Genomic DNA, 18190 nt, shown 5'->3' with positions numbered 1-18190 from the left:
TAATTAAACGCGTGCACGCGCACGCGTGAGCGCGCGCTCGCACGCATTTGTTTCCGCGGAACAGTGAATAACCTCTCCCGGCAGTTCGTTCTCACATGCGCGCGCGCGCGCGCGCGCACGCGCGAGCGCACATATGCATGTAAACGAGCACTCGGGAACCAGGTTGCTGCCACCCTCTTCCCCCACCCTCACCCCCTTCGGCCGATTGCGTTGCCGTTCCCACCTCCCGCCCGTCGCGCCACGCTGCGCGTTTTCTCCGGCGATTTCAAGAAAGCCATATAGCTCCTTTCTGCCTTCGGCCGTCCTCTCCCGTCGTCGTCCCTCCTCCGGAGGGGGCCCGGCTCCGCTCGACTCGACTCGACTCGACGCGACTCCGACTCCACCGTCCGTCGCGTGGTTCGCCTCGGCAACGAAAGGTCCGCTCTCCGCGTGTTTCCCCCTTCCTTCCTCGCGACGACTCTCGTCTCTCCGCGCTCCTCCGGCCTCCGCCTGCCTCTCCTGTTCACTCACCCTTCGTCTCCCCCACCCCCACAATGCATTCGTACAATCCGTTCAGGTACGTGACGAGCGGATGCTCGTTCCCGAGAGAGGGTTTCGCGACGGGACGCTTTTCTCTCGTTTTTCGGTTTCGAAAAATGATGCAATCGCGATTCTACGTCGTGGAAATACAGGGACAAAAAGTCGCTATATCTCTTTCCATCGTTTGCTCCGCGAGCATTCACTGTATTCGCGTGTTGGTTCAGTCGTCTGGTTTTCGAGTTAAGAGTCATTTGTGAGATTTTCCTCTCGTCGCTATTAGAGAGATATTTGCGCGCGAGAGGCGAGGATATACCAAGAGTACACTGTAAAAGTGAAAATGAAAATGATTGCCGTATGAAGGGTAAAAGCACGTAATAAGGCGATGTATATATAACGAGCTGTGAAGATCGTCGCATCCACCTGTCTCCTGCCCCCTCTCCCTGCGCGAGTTTACATACGTAAAACATACGTCTGTAATGAAATGTAGGCATCCGCGGAACGTCGTAGCCTACATACGTCACTGCTCCCGCGAGAAGCGAGCGACGAGGTGTTAGTCACCTCAAGGACGTTCGTTGTAATTGGGATAGGTCGGACGGAACCGTCGGTGCAACGAGGAAGGAGCGCTACGACGCGGCGGGAGAAAGAGAGGGATCGAGAGAACGGAGTCGTGCACACCGCCGAGATACAGTGGAAACGCATGTCGCGGCGGAGGAGTGCGTGAAAGAGAGAAAGAGGGTGGCATCGTAGGATCGGGGGGGGGGGGGGCGCGGGGAGTGAGCGAGCGGAGAGAAGGAATGCGCGCACGCGCGACAGAGAGAGACTGTTGAATTTTCGTTTCGACATAAAGAAGAAACGTGAGCGCGAGAGAGGGAGGATTACGAGGAACGAAGATCGAGCGCGAACGACGAAGATGGAGAACGAGGGTAGGCCGGAGCGTAGCGCGGAACGAAGAGAGAGGAAGAGAAGGGGCGCGAGCTAGAGGCAAGAGCGGCAAGACTCGAGCGACGGCGCGGTGGGGGCGACGCTCGCGAGTGGTGGGGGGAGAGCGAACGGGGATATACGCCATACGGGGAGAGTGGAGAGTCATCCGCGCCGCCGGTGTTACGAGTATCTGTAAATGGCGCCTAGCCGTGAACGTCGGCACGTCACGGACCCCTTTTTCTCTCTCTCTCTCTCTTTCTCTGTCTTTCTCTCCCTCGCGCTCGGCGGCAGTCGTGCGAGAGCGGGCTTTCCGCGCGCGTATAGTCCACGGTGAAACGAAACGACTCAAACGACGGTGAACGCGGGCCCTGCCTTTTCTCTCTCGGTACTCAGTACAGAGATACCGTCGTTACCGTCGGGACCTGCGGTATTGTGCGTCGCGTCGACGTGCGGGTGCGAATCGCGACCGCGAGTGCGTGCATCATCTACCCCTTCCCCTACCCCGCCTCCTCTCGATCCTCCGGCCCATCGGCCGCTACCTGTCTTCGCCCCCCTCTCCTTCACTCTCTCTCTTTCTCTCTCTCTCTCTCTCGCTCGCCGCGCCAACGACGTGTCCCGCGCTCGCTCGGCCGCTCGGCGCTCGCTTGTGTTTCCTCCGCGGGCTCGGGGCAATCGTGGCTCTCTTCCTGGTGTGTGCGCGTCAATGCTCAGTGGCGCCCTTTGTCGAATTCGCGTGCAGGCAACATGGAGGAAGGTGCGGTGGTGCTACGATAGTGGTTTCCAAACGAGGAGAGTGCTACGCGACGACGACGACGACAGCAGCGCCGTCGCGGTGCCCGGAACGACGAGTGTATCAGCTCCTATCGTCTGCTGCTACTCCTTGGCGATCACCTCCTCCACCTCCTTGCCCGTCGTCTCCTTCGCTTCCTCCTCCTTCTCTTCTCCGTCACCCCCTCGGCCGTCTCTTCCTCCTCCGCCTCTTCCTCCTCCTCCCCCTCCTCTCCCCCGCTTCTTCCTCCTTCCTTGGTGACTACAACGACGGCGGCGACGACGACGACGACGACGACGACGACGACGACGACGACGACGACGACAGCGGCGGTGGCAGCGACGGCAACAGCAACGACGAGTCAAAGCGCCGGTTTCCTCGCCTTTGTTCGGACTGGCGATCACGTCGCCGCGGAGCCTACAGGTAAAGAACGTCCCCAGGACTTGCAACCCTTTCCCTCTCTCCCTCCCTCCCTCCGGGACGGAGGGACGCTGAAGCGCTCGCATCTTACTTTCTTCTCTTCCTCCTCCTCCTCCTCCTCCTCCGCTCCTGCCTCCCTTCGTCCCCCGCTCCCTCCGCCGCCTCGTTACCGGATTCGACCATTCCGGGTCGGACGTCGGAGTGGTGACGGAAATGTTTATGCCCGCGATGAGGTAGTTCGGGGAGTCGACCCTTCTTGTCATTGCTGCTGCGCGCGTGACGGAGAGACGCGTGACTTTAACCTTCTATGAATTATTTTCATGAATGTCAAAGAATGGGAGATTCGAGCGATTCTCTTTGTCCTTTCCCCGCCGGACGAGTCCTCCCTCCTCTCCCTTCTCTCTTCGGAGAGGACAGTCGTCTGTTTATCTGGAGTGAAAAGGGAGTTAATGCTCGCGCGGGGGACGATCCGTTCTGCGATCGTTAATTAAATAGATCCGCTCGCCGTCGCGCGACGGGTAGGGTGTTTTTAAAAATAAAGGAAAGGAGAAACGAGAGAGAGAGAGAGATCATATGATTTCGGATACGTATCCGCCTCTCTCGGCGTGTGTTTGTCTCGCTTGTTTGACTGGCGCGTTTTCAAAAATAGGTCACTATGGCACCTAACGACGTATACCCGAAGTTAACAATGACAAACAAATGTGTTACATTATTTTGAAGTCTCGCAGGACTCGCTAGAGGATCGAGAACACTTGCAAAACGACGAAAGGTTATTCCATCGGGGTGGTTGGAACCCGAAAAGTGTGCGAACGTGTGTATTCTCGAATATTTGGAAAATCACGCGAGACTTTCCCGAATCGTAATTAATTGATTTTAAATCTCGGAACGAATCGTTTTTCGTTTCTTTATGTCTTATTTTTACTCGATTTTTCTTTATTCGATTCCACGCTTTTGTACATTTGATCGAAATCAATTTTTACCCTGAAAATTCGCGCTACGGTTTCGTCATCGAATCGCGCGATTGAGGTGGATCTTGCGGGGGAAACGGAGGGGGAGGGGGAGGATTCTCTTGTCGGGACTCGCGCTCGGTAACACCGGCTCGTTTTCGCGCGCGGCAACGGCGAGTTCATCCCTCGGGAATCGCGCGCGGCAACGGCGACGCGTCCGCGAATCGATACGCCACTTCGGCCAGTTGCTGCACGCTGATGGCTCGCCGGCTCTTTAACGTGGTGGTGCATCGATAAGAGGCCCCCGGAGGCGTTATTATCGCGTGAATACGCGGCACGGTTGCCGCGAGCCGCGAGACGTCTCATGTGTGCCGTAATATTTCGCGACCCCCCTCCCCCGGCCGTTCTCCGCGCGTCGCTTACCCCCAGGCTGTGAAATTTCCTTATGTAGATTTGTAGATAGAAGAGCGAAGGGAGAAGAAGCGGAGGAGGGAAAGTCCAAGAATCGGTTGTGCGCGAACGTGCCTTTTTTTCGTTTTAACGTCAATTAGTTCAGCGCGCGCGCGAGTTCCAGTTGCGTTTTTTCATTTTTATCTTTATTCTTTAAATTGAATCGTTGGACAACTCTCGAGAGAACGATTCAAACGTCCACCGTAAAATGTAACGAAACAATTTTCTTTTAATAATAATAATAATAATGATTTTTACAATCGTGAGAGTTAACGTATAGAATTAAACCCGCATATTCGCGCGCAACCAAGTGAGAGATACGTTCGTCTTCCTATATTCGTACCGTAGTTACCGTAGATCGTAATAAGGAACGGAGTCAGGGTCGCCGCGTGTTGTCAGCTAGAGTTCTTTGTTTAGGAGAGACCGGGAGACGATGATCCCCACGGCCGGGCCGGGCCGAGTCACGACAACCGGGTCGCGCGCTGATCGTCGTGGAACGCGTCTTATCGTCCATTCGTCGGTCGATCGACCGACCGGGGGAATCGACGATCCGGCGAGAGACGACGGCGAACATGTGCTCCGACTCTCGTCGCTGAATCGCGGATAAGGTCGAGAGGGAAAGGGAAGCGCGCGGCGCGGCGTTACGTCGTCGATCGCGTTGCACGCGGCGTGAGTCTCGGCCGATTCCCCCCTTTCCGTATTAAGAATTGCGTGCGCGAGAGTCGCTTTCGCGTAACACAATGGGAAAAGTTCACTCTTGCGGATCGCGTCTCGTTGCGCTGTCGGGAATTATACGCGTCGCCGCTGATAACGCGACGAGCAACGGCTCGGATAAAAACGTTAAAAAATGGCTACGTTGTGACGGACGCGTCGAATTTTCTTACGTCGCAAGGTTGACACTGATACTTAATCATTGTTCTTCTGGAGCAAGCGCCGATACGCGGTGATCAATTTAAATAGCGGTCCATTATCACTTATTATCCGACTATTTGCATCAGAAAACAAATTTTTTAATTCGACGAGGATAAATGAAACAAGTTATGATAAAGATTTTAATGAATGAATGGTTATTTTCTATAATCACACTTATGTTTATATTATTATACCTATATTATTACTAATTATTATATAATTTCCGGCGATTACGTGTGTGCAATGCAAGAAAAATAATACCGCGACTATATGCATGAAATCCAAGACACTTTTATACATAATCTTGAACGTATTTAAAATCTGTTAAATCTATTAAAATTATTAAAGAGTTATAAAGAATCTAGAAAACCAAAAGTACAAATAACCAGTTTAAATAAAAAATGTAAAAAACGCATTTTGTTTCTATGCCTGAAACTTTGCGTTTCATTATAAATAAATTATACGATTTAATGTAAACCGTTTATAAAATCAAAGAAACCGTCAGGATAGATTTGAGACAGGGTTCAGGCTTATTGTACAACCGGGCGAGCAATCCTTTTTTCTTTCAATCTTTTCGAAGCGCACTGACCGCTCGATTTCGTCATGCCGTCGGCGCGGGGGAGAGAGAGGAGAGGGGAGAGGTAGGAAAAGGAAAAAGGGAAAAGCGTTAGAAACGGACGATCGTTCGCCGGTTGAAGGCGTAGGTGAAAATGCAATTAGGTTCTCCGTGTTACGCGCGGCTGGCGCGAAACCGCACGCGTGACGTGACGTGACGTGGCGTGCGTGCGTGCGTGCGTGCATGCGTGTGCGAACTGTAAATTCAAAATGTAAATGCGCCGACCACGCGAGTTACACGGGATCCTACTTGAAAATAGACATCGGGGCAGGAGGTAGACGACCGTCGGAATCGTTTTAATCAACCGGCGACGTAAATACTCGCGGATCGTTATCCGCCTCTGCGGCCCGGCCGCGTTTCGCGGTTCGCCCCGTAATCGCCGCTCAACTTAACGCCGCTAATTGCGCGTAAACGCCCGTGGATTAGATTACTTTGAGATTTTCGCTTCTGGACCGCGCGAAAAGATTTCCACTACGCTTTGACTCCGCGGCTGTAAACCGCAGACAAACTCCGATTTGGACGTCCCGATTTAGTCTCTCGCAAAGGCTTCACGCTTCAACGTTACAACAATTTAATTGTGTCTTAATTGAATCTGTAATTTATGCATAGATTAAGAAACGATTAATCGTGGTACTAGCGAGGAATTAAAACTCCCAACACGTCCACTTTTAACATTTGATACGTCTTACTTTCGATCGGATTATATAATGAAATTATATTATCACGTTAATGATTTAATCATATTTTAGCATTTCGATAATAGAACTCATCAGATTAGAAGAATTCGAGAGATCGATTATCCTTTCTTACCGAGAAAATTCCGTGGTACGGAATCGGGGACCGTCTATTTGCGAATATCTATACAATATGCACCACCGTCTATCTGTGCGCGCGCGCGCGCACTCGCGGGCGAGTGCGCACGTGTGCGACCCCCGTAGAAACCTGTTTCTCCGTGACAAGTTATTTGGATCGCGGAGACGATCCTCGTCGCAGGTTTAATTTCTGCATCGAGCGTGCCGGCGCATGCGTCACGACACAGCTCCTCTCCTATTCTCACCGAATAATTTACGGCACGTGAGCTCCACGGGATCGAACGCGTTTATGAGAGCCCGGCCCCGGCATCGCGGATGAATCAGAGAGAGAAAGAGAGGAAGGAGAGAGAGAGAGAGAGAGAGAGAGAGAGAGAGAGACGCAGAGAAAGAAAGAGAGACAGAGAAAGGGTGACGTGCGCGGAGTGTGCGCCGGGCACCGACAGTCAAGCCCGTACTCTTTGCGCTAAACGTCATCGGTTCTAAGTATCACCAGGCATGTATGCCGTATATAAATAAAGGCTTATAGTCAGATAGTTGCTGATGAGAGGGTACCAGAAAAAAATTCTTTACCATCAGAACAATATTTTACATATACATAAGAAATATTTCATAGGGAAAACAAGAGATATATTTAAGAAAATGTATATTATTTATTATTTATTTATTTTATACATATTATATATTTATGTATTTATGTATTATTTGTATTATTTTACTTATCTATAGATACATAAAAATATATTTTTTGGATAAGAACATCTTATTAAAAATATTTAATTCTTCTGTTATTTTTTTAAACATTGTTAATAATTATAATGAAATCATGTTTTGGCGAAGAATTTTTTCCACGATTTTTCTACGTTTTAAAGAACGGTCTGACTTTCTACCTTGTTTTATTTTTGCTTTATATGTGCACATGGACGGAAATTACATAGTAAACGATATCAAAAGTGAGGGAATAGTCATGAAGGGACAGATGATGAGATCCTGTTCGACGCACGAGCACCAAAGCGAGTGTTACACACGAGTGTTACACACGATACATTACGACGTATCGCCCTTATGTAGAGCGTTTCGCAAATGCGAATCGCGTAAGCGCATGGGATCTTGATTCATCGGCGAACAAAAGAACTTTCGCTGTGCACGGGTCAACGATGCAGCACGCACGAGCGACGAACTAGGTGGTCGCAATCTCCCCCCCCTCCCCCCGTCCCCACGTACGATAAAACCGACGACGTTGACGCATCGAGAAGCGAGGTGTGTATCTTCTCTTCCGCGGAATCTCCGCGAGGTCGAACCGAATCTACGCGAGAGGCACCCCTCGTCACTTGTCCCGATATTATCCCCGAGCACTTGACGTGAGACGACGTCTCTCGGTTTCTCGGAAAGTATTATACCTGTAATCCCGAGCTAAAACAATCAATGTCATTTTCTGCTTTGGAGATAAACGAGCGAATGTTCTACACCTGAATACCTGACACTTGTAGGTGACATGATAAAGCGAAGAATTGATTAAATTTAAATGGAGAATCTTTAAATCAGAAACATTTCGCTGGGAAAAGGAGATATTTTATTTAATATATAATTTATATACACATGGCTCCTTAATTGTATATTTATTCATTTAACTTTATTGGATATTATGTTAGCCAATTTATTTATATAATTTTATTAGATATTACATATATCCAGACGCTGTATCATTCTTTCGTAACGAGTGTAAAATATTGATCACTTGCTGGAGACAAATAAAAAAATCTTTGATTAATGAAAATAGCTGTAAGATACTATTCTAACAATAAGCAGTGACCTTTCCAACAATAAGTAGACTTTTCATATGGTAAAGTTTTCATAAATAAAACCTTCGACACTAAAATAAAGAATATATTTAAATCGCGAGATATTTTTCATTGTAACTAATTATAATATTTCTTATAATTTTATTTTCTTTTGCCTTCTCAAAATTGAAATTAAGTTCTAGCTAAATCTGTTAAATAATTAATATTATCATTTGAATCATAAATTTATTATAGCATTAATAAATGTCTAACATTTAGTGCTCACATTTATAGATCTAAAAAAATATTTATACGAATTGTTTTACTTAAAATGGTTTTCACGACAAATTGTCAGTCTTTTACATCTCTACTACGAGAATAAAGAGGCATGTAAAACGTAACGTTATGTCCTTCACGAAGGCCGGTCGTTTTTCGCGTTCGTATTCTTAAATGATCGACTTGCGGAGTGTCGTTTCATCAGAAAGAGAATTAAGCGGGAATTGTCAAGCGACGCGCCCGCCTTCTTCGTTCCGTATTCGCGGATCGATTCGTGTTACCCACATCTTCGCTCGGAATAAAGCGGATAAGAGCTCTCTCCCTCTCTCGCTCTCTCTCGCTTCCTCCTTCTCTAGGCCACGGGGTGCCGGGGGTCCTTCTTATTTGACGGCTCGTCCGATCCTGGTGAAATCTGTTGCTAACCGGGCGGGCGGCGACGCTCACAAAGGCCACGAGGAAGCGCGTCGAGACGCCCGCGCGAACACGCAACCGCCGTTGGCTTGCGCACACATACGTACGTACATGCGCGCGCGCGCGCAAGCGCGTTCACACGCATATAACACATACACGCGCGCGCGTAACGCTGTTGTACGGGTGGTGCGTCGCGAGCGCACACGGCAGGTACGTGTAATCGCAAGATTGCAGCCGAGCACTCTTTTAATAGACGACAGACTAGGCTTATAGACGCGCGTTAGACATCGTCCACGGTCAATGGTTGGCACATGCCGTACGTACGGCACATTGAATGAAATATTTTCAGATACGAGCGTATGTGTCCGCTCGTGTCGTCGGCAGGTACGCGAATAAGTATCGTCCGCGCGTCAACGATCCGCGCGGATCCGAGCCACGAGCTCAGCAAGGACGGAACGGATCGCGAGCGAGCACTCGCGCTTTTCCTTTGACGCATCAACGAGATAGGAACCGTATGTTCGTTGATGTGAATTTGGACTCGTTTGTATTCGCGACGTTGTGCACGCTCATTGAAGCTAGTTATTTCACTCGTGTCCGTTCACGCGCTCTTTGCTTGGTCTGTGGATCTGTCTTTAACAATAAGATATGAAAAAACTTGGCTTCTAAAACAATATCTCTGCACTGATATTCGATAATTTCGGACTTTACGTGAACGGTGGACTTTTATTTAATTATGATATCAGTTACGATCAGTTATCAGGTGAATAAAATGAATAATTTGTCTTTTTTTTTTCCAATCTTGTTTGTGGTCGTGACATAATTTATAAGCGATAGACCAATCGATCGGACAAAATTGGCGAACTCGAAATGCGAAACTGCAATCGTCCTTACATTTTTTACTAAAGCAGCTTTTTTTTGTCGCAATTTTACGTTATAAATTTATCAGATTTTTCGCTATAACTGAATTGCATTTTCGTGACTCGCTGTTTGACTAGATTCTCGCATTACGAAGTTAGATATCGGCAAAAAAATCTTGGAATGCGATGCCGAGCGCAGATTTGTGTCAAAACTTATAATGATCCGGGTACCAAAAGACTTCGCAGCATTTCCAGTGCAAATATACTATCATGAATTAAATTTGCATGACAATATCCTTATCAATGGATGATTTGCGCAACGAGGGGAGCGGAAATTCCGTAGTAGGTAGTCATAACTCGTTGCTATACCTACCTACCTCATTATGACTCACGCTCCATTACTATTCCTGGAAAAAAAAAAAAAAAAAAAAAAAATACGATTGAACGTTAGTCGTGCTCGAGTACGTTAAAATGACGTGTCAATAATTGAGAGCGTATACGTTAGAAAACGCGATTGCCCTGTATAATTACGTTTTTCGCTCGGAGTTACATTTTAATTTGTTTAAATCGTCACGTTTTTCGGCTAAAAACTTTTGAATAGATGACTGTACGTTATCGCGAAATGAGCTTTCACCACGCTTGATCTATTATTTCAAGTGAAATGTCACACTTAAAAATACCATGTCCACCGTTGTTGGAATATCGTTTAATCTTGTTCCAACGCTCTCGCATTTCTCTGGCATAGTTGGCGGATATAATTTTTTGAAGTCGATAAAACGGCGATATATATTTTTTCGCTCTGCAGTTATAAACCGACGATAGATATGTCCATAATCAACTTTGCGACCGCGCGAAAAGATATCAACAAAAAAACAGCGTATAATTGTGACAGTGACGATATGACCGCGTGCCTGCGACTTTCTAGCACATAAATAAAACGAATGCTCGAGAACTGAATAACTTACAATTATCAAATGACCGAGATGATTACTTATCATTTATAACAGTTCGATCGAGATATAAAGGCGCATTTTAAAGCGAATATTATTGTCAGAGTGACCTAAATTATGCAGATATACCTGCTATGCACTTCTGCTCCGGGTTCCACATTGTATTTTTACGTAATATGATTAAGAAAAATATTCTATGATCGTAAAATGTGTAATCGTCTTTTTAAATTTTTCTGTGATAGACGATAATTCGAAAACACAGGCGCGTTGATTAATGAAAGTGTTTAAACGGTTCGTGATAAAAGATAAAACATGATTCAGAGACAAATACAGCGATTAATGAAAGCATTTAAATGATTTGTTTCATTCAGTTTATAAGACACGTCGCCGTTCGTAGATTCTCTCACACGCAGAGATTGTATTCCGCAATATATACGGACGATACGTGCAATAATAGAATCTCCCTCATTTATTTGAATTTTCATTATTCGAAGACTTTACTACTCAAACATTCTGTTATCCGAATGCAGATGGTGCACGCATATTCTTCACAATATATATTTCCCCTTACGTTTGAAGCAGGAATATTTCGCGCAACATTTACTAAAGATGAGCATATGAGATATGAGCCTTTTCATCTCAAAGCTCGCTCACTCGCACTCGGTTCGCGCTATGGCGAGCGGTGAAAATAGTTTTCCCTCGGTGTGTTACCTCGAACGTCATAGTACACGCTTCGATCACGCGTTTCAATTGAGGTGTGCCGCCATATATATCTCTCCTCCCCCCACGATGGATGATTAAACAAATGACATTACGCTGCGCTGGCCGTTCCCTCGAAAAAGCCCCTCCATTATGGCACGAGTCCATGCGTGAGTATAGTTTTTACGCAAGGAAAATAGTGTATTACTTAATTAACATACTAATACTCACTTAAGAGTGTAATACTCGTTAATGTCTCGATCATGCGACAGTTTGCCCACGAGACTCTTTAACCTTCGTTCAAAGAAGTCTCGAAACAATTTGTTAGTGAACATGCGATAAAAGTCACTTAAAATTTTCATTATTACTAATACTAGTAATAATTTAGAAGGGTAATATTAGTGATTACTTTCTAATAATTTGGATATCACATTACGAGAAATCGTGGCGATCAATTTTGAAATACGTGTTTCAAATTTCATATAAATATAAAAAAGATGATTTTACCGTGAAGAAAATAACTGATTTCGGATGAATAAAATGACATCTCTGTAAAAGATGCCGTCTCAATTGTGATTCGAAATTGTGTAGCGATCTTACTTTTTTATTGCTCCTTATACGCATCAGTTTCAATGGTGTTCATTCTTGTTGAAAGCAAGCCGACGACAACTTGGCCTCGTAAAAATCTTCGCGATATTCGTTACTCTCGTTAACGCTTTGCTTTTAGTTACCTTCCTCGTGCTGGGGATCCCAGTTTCCTATACGTTTTGCTCGCGCGGCAATTCTGGCAAGCAATTGGAAGAAGCAAAACGAGCACGCAGTAAAATGCGAAGAGCAAAGTCCTGCCAACACAGTTAAAATTTCTCAATTTAAAATATACGCTTGAAACACTAGTTGAATCGGGGTCTAATAGATTCCAGTTTAGAGCTAATGAAGTTGTCCTTTGAATACGCATACGTCTACGATTACATGGCCCCGTGTTGTACATTATTTTTGAAACAATCGTTGAAATCATGTTATTTCATTGTTGGCACAAAAACCAGATCCTCTCCATGTTTACAAATACTCATGTACAATAACGAAAGTTGAGAGGTCTATAGAGGACGGGTCTCTGACTTGGTCAAGGTGAACGACCTACTGTATCTGTGTTAATTTAGAGAATTTTTATACGCAAGGATGCTCCGCGAGGATATTTATTAAAATGCTGCGTTTCTCGAAAAAAGAAATAAATTTTTTGATCCAACCGAATATACAATTCCCCTTTAACATTCTGAAGCATAACTTTGCTGCCGTATACGAACTATTCTCGTGTACTGAAGTGTACTCAGTCTTGGCACCTGGGAGTCGTAAACGCCTCGTAGTCGCAGCTCGGGAAATGCGCGGGAACGACGACGCAAACGTGTTAACCGGCGCGAGTATAAGCGGAGTAACACGCGAAAACGGAGGGAGATTCTAACGCGGATGACGCAAGTGTGTACGGCGACTTTCGATTGATTCTGCGTCGGTTATAATAATAGCGTGCGAGATGGGGTGATGATACCGCTGCCGGGCAGTCTGGGCCTCCGCGCGACTGATTACCGGGTGCGGTGCGGAGGTGAATATCGCAGAAGACGATCGACTGTCGTCCACCAATCGTCGACCAGTACCACGATTGCTACCTCGAAGATACCTTCTCGAGTACTTTTATCGCATCGCTCCCCGTCTCTCTCTCTCTCTCTCTCTCTCTCTCTCTCTCTCTCTCTCTCTCTCTCTCTCTCTCTCTCTCTCTCTCTCTTTCTCTCTCTCTCTCATCATAGAACGTAGATAGCGGTGCAAAACTGCGATCGAGATAGCTTTGTTAACGACGAGGCCTTTGTTAATGACGGGTACGATTTGAGTCCTAATAGAGTCACGTTTCGCGGGAAATAAATGTGGAATCGTGCCGTTACTGGGGGATAGCGCGTAACGTAAGACGATGAGAAAGAAATCGCATTAAGGACCCTGACACGAGCGTCGTCTTCCTCGCGATATCGAGATAAACGCGAGCGTAATCGCGCTCCTCGCGCGAAGCGGGCGCGTTAAGATAAGTTAACGGAGTCCGCGTGAGGTCCGCCATAAACACCACTCGAAAAGACAGCAACTGTAAACACCGGCTGTTGTCAGTTATCTTTCTCTTTCTCTCTCTCTTTTTCTTGATCTCGTTTTTTCCGGGTTTGTCATCGCGGCACGTGAGCATGTTGGTTTAAAGTGGCAATCGGAATGCCCGTTGCCGTTAGCGACATATTTGCGTTTGCGAATCGTCTTATCCTCTCTCACATCTTTCCTCTTCTTCTGCTCCTATAGGAAAGCTGGATCTTAACAGACTTGAAAAATTATTCAAGTTCGAAATAAGCGCTAAGTGAATTTGTTGAATTCGATAAGGATAAGGTTTCAAACTCGAAACGAATCTTACAATTTCTGGACGAAGTGAGCTCATAATTTTTTCAACATTTATTTAATCACGATTTTATCCATATTTAAAACTTATTGATTGTGAATTCAATATGTTATTCGTAACTCACAAGCGAGAGACATATATCCTGCAAGTATAAAATTATATTTATTTATAGATTATATTATTTTTCCATGATTTCTGAAGAAATTATTCATTGCGATTGCGTTACATATTTAAAGTGGCTTTTGCTCTAAAACTATTATTCGAGGTGATATTTTTTGCGACCAATTTCTTGACAATAAAGAGGTTTTATGCTTATAAGCATACTAGTAGCATTAAATTAATTATTAATATAGATTTAGTCAGCAGGTAGCTTTTAGCTTCAGCAGGTATAATCATGTTGAAAAATTGACTGTAATAATCAGTACGTGTCTTCCTTTTGCCCTGAAATATAACTGCACTTATAACCCGTAAATATTAATATTAAGACTGACAGAGATGACAAAATATCGAATTCATTTATTCTGTCCCATAATTTCAATTTTTTTTCACGCCTCTCCTTTTCTCTTTTTATATCATTTTTATCTATCGATTCGTGTCAAATAAAAAAAAAAATCGATGTTACCGGCGGCGATTACGCGCTGCATCGGCATCGCCACGCGTCTCGTCCAATCTAATTCTCTCTCTCTCTCTCTCTCTCTCTCTCTCTCTCTCTCTCTCTCTCTCTCTCTCTCTCTCTCTCTCTCTCTCCTTCTCTCGCTCGCTTTGTCTCGCTATTCGTGACTTTTCATTCATCCGTCGCTGTTGCAACGACAGCGACGAACAAGCGCTTGACTGTTACGCGCTCTAAGCGCGTCGGCGGCTCCTTAACGATCCACCGATACGCGGCGGTGACTTCGGAATCCTTTTGCGACCCGCGGCCACGACTGGTTACTCGCGCGACTTAAATAGCGATCGATACGCGCGCGCCCGCGGTGTGCAACGAGCAATGAAAGAGGAGAAAAAAAGGAAGAGGGGACCGAAGGGGAAAAGGGAACCGGCACGTCATGGACGCTCGTAATCGTCCTACGCACGCATGTACGGAATAAGCGAGGCGATGTTATATAATTTACTATTGGCCGCTTCGCGCGCTCCCGCCTCGTAATCTTCGAGTAAGCCGATCGTGGCCGTGACTCCACAAATCGTCTCGAATCCATCCCGATAGATCCCGCGGGAGGTACGACAATCGCGCGAATAACTCGGCACGGTAATCGACTACCGATGTAATTTTCGAAGGTGGATTCGATCTCTAAATTCTCCAAGTCAACGTTAGGATTCTACGTGGCTGTAGTTGCACGAGAAAACAAACGTTTACTTACACTGTAAAAATATAAAGCACCCCTAGAAGAATGTCACAACTTAAATTTCGATTTTGAGTTAAGCCCATGAAAAGTATATGCCTAAAATGTGACCTGCGAAATTCGCTGCATGGGGCAGGAGTTATTCTTATAAACCGGTTATGTTGCGGACCGTTACGGTCACTGGATGAATAGTGTCATAAGTGGAATTGACAAGTGAATCACCCCAGACCTTTTCAAGAAACAGCAAATAAATTTTATTATATCACAATATCGTGATTGTAATTGCGTTAGTTATTTTACAATTTAAAAAAATTGAATTAAAATTGTTTCTCTTATCCTAAAAATGGTAAATTTTTGAGTTGACAGTATTCTTCTCGGAATGCGATAAAAAATTACATTGCAAATAAATATCGTGTACGACGAAAACGTATATATTTTTGTTATAAATCGTGTGACGCACTTATACGTAATTTTATACATATATATAATTTTTTTTACAATGTATATTCCTACCGTAATTCTCGTGTAAACTCGTGTCTCCCGTAAGGATAAGGGTTAAAAGGCCACGCGCTATTTGCGGACGATCTTCCTCGCGCGCGTTCCCGTGGTGTCGTAAAAGCGATTTGCGGTTCCTCGCTTTTCGCCCCTTATCCATCTTATTGTTAACCGTGGTAAAGGTGGATCCAGACCAAGCTAGTAAGGACGAACGATCGAGAACGAACTCCGTTCCCTTGACGCACCTTGTCGAGGGATGGAACAGATTCGTTGACATAAATTCGTTCGTGCTCGCGATGCCATCCGCGTTCGTTCAGGCTCGTTCGTTCGCGTTCGTTCGCGCTCTTCGCCTGAACCCACCTTAACGTGTTCAGGTGCTCGTGTATACACCTTCGCGATTGTGTAGAACGGGCTTGTCATATCGGTGACGGCGACGGCGACGGCGGTCGCGCGCAGCCGAGGCATGCGTGTGCAAATTATACGCGGACCAGTTGCGAGGGGAGAATGAATGTCTAGCGATGTGCACGTGACCCGAGACCAGCCAATAGGCCGCGGCCCATTCAACAGCATCTCACCGACCAGTGCCGTACCGACATTAGCGCGCCGTCCCGACTCTAGTCATTCTTCTCTAGTTTGTTCCTGATAACTCTTTCGCTTTCCAAGGGATATTCGTGTCACTTTTTCTCGAACGCTTCTTTCGAATCTCTCTCGGATTTTTATCTTATGTAATCTTCTAGTCGTCGCTTCAGTTGTCAATGAATCGATCTTCAATCGGTCGTAGGTGCGTTCTCGTGAGACTTCACTCTGTGTGCCCTGTATAAACTGGGACGCGTTACACTCGTTACAGAGTTGACAAATCGGTCGCGATTTCTCCCCGTAATAATCTCGCGGAAGAAAAGAGATGCACTTCTCGAACGAGTCTGGCACAACGGCACACAATCGCGGTTTCTAATGTTTATCCACTACTTCAGTATTTGTTTGCATTTCGATACCGTCGGTGAGTATCGGAGCGCGCGATAATTCTTGGACCGACATAGAAAATTCCGAGAATCCGCTCGACAATACGCGCACATTGTTGTGCGTTGGCATACACGACGCTAGTTGGTTATACACGCACACTCACACACATACATACGCGCGATATATATCCTCTTCTCTCTCTTTCTCCTCGCTTAGCTCTCTTTTTCCGTTTCTTATTCCGTCCACGCACGCGTGTGTACGCCCGCAGGGTCGCACGCGGCCTCGACCAATATCATTCAGGCGAAAAGAAAGAGAAAAAAAAGAATATATTTGTAAATTGTTCTCTGCAATATTCTCCCTCAATTTACAAATGGATTATATAGAAGCTTAATATTGCTTTAACTGATCACGAAATAAAAATGTATATAAAAAAAATTAATTCTAAATAATGGATCTCATTTTTCGCTAATTTTAATTTTCGAAATTATTCAATTATATATTCCATATTAATTATCGTGTCTTACCATTTCCCAATAATCTAAATAATATTCTTGTAATGAGAGGTCCTTTATCAGTCTTTTTTCTCCGTTGTGAAATTAATACAATTGTTACAATTTTATTTCGTTGGTATTATTTAATTACGTACTTTAGTTATCATGTGTCTTTATCTCGTTATGCTCTATTTTTTAATATCTTATTTCTAAATAACAATATTCCCGGGATAAGTGGTTACCGCATTATTACATATTACATTTTCCCGGTGTGCGTTCTTTATTATGAAATTAATTCCCTTCATGCGCTCGTTGCATCTGTTACGGCGTTCTATCTGCTCTCGCGTGTAATGACCGCCCCTGCTTGGCTATGCAGATAGCGAGCGCGTGTATATACACATGCGAGTGTGCATGATGCGCACGAGTCGTCCCGAGCGTTTACGCACAGCGTACGAGAGGCCACTGTTACGCCAGATGTGTCTACTTCGTCTATGAGTCTTTCAATCTTAATGTCGCGATCCTGCGACACTTGACAAAGTATAAAAACACGGATTCCGCCCTATGACGAATCGCTTATGAAGAGACTTCCCGATATCTTCTTAAATAACGAAGTAACAGAGCTACGCGTTTTCCGTTTCCTGAACAATTTTGAGAATTAAAACCGAAAACTTGCCGAGGAGATGTGACGGAGTAAAAAGAAACAGATACGGGGTTCGACAAAGAATAAAACCCGCGATTACGCGAGTGATTTACAAATTCCTCGTGAAGAGCGTGATCTGTCAAGAAAAGAAATATTCTCTCGGTTTTTGGAGAATAATAGACCACAAAGCTGCTTGCTTATTTCGTATAGAAATCTCGAGATCGGTAGATAGGTATTAACGCTGTTTTGAAAATTAAATTTTCTACAAGAAGCATAATGTAGATAAGGACGGAACAAAGAGGAGTGCAAAGTAGAATAAACTACGGTGGAATAAAAACGTAACGGGTTATACAAAGCCGAAGTGAGGCGTGCCTACAATAAGATTCAGCGTTACAAAGAATCGAGGCAGAATATGTCAAAGGCGCTGATCCTTGTTTGCGTAACGACAACGGTAATAAGTAGAAGTCGGGAGTGGATTCGCGATTTCTTATTCTTTTGACTATTCGAAAGCAAC

The 18190-nt window shown here is 45.3% G+C and overlaps 1 protein-coding gene across 5 annotated transcripts in view; it reads left to right on the top strand.

Annotated features, from left to right (window-relative positions):
- The first annotated feature begins 1589 nt into the window (after positions 1-1589).
- Cic (Putative transcription factor capicua) overlaps positions 1590-18190 on the top strand; it is a 51720-nt gene continuing 35119 nt past the window's right edge. For all 5 annotated transcript variants that reach the window (XM_071716395.1, XM_071716401.1, XM_071716399.1 and 2 more), the window contains exon 1: positions 1590-2632. The gene's annotated coding sequence lies outside the window, so the exon portion shown is untranslated. The remainder of the gene's footprint in view (positions 2633-18190) is intronic.

This window comes from Temnothorax nylanderi, unplaced genomic scaffold (assembly GCF_030848795.1).
Source record: "Temnothorax nylanderi isolate EJ_2023f unplaced genomic scaffold, tnyl_v1.0 TNYL_tig0006_pilon, whole genome shotgun sequence".
NCBI lineage: Eukaryota > Metazoa > Arthropoda > Insecta > Hymenoptera > Formicidae > Temnothorax > Temnothorax nylanderi.
This window is presented reverse-complemented; position numbering and strand designations above follow the sequence as displayed.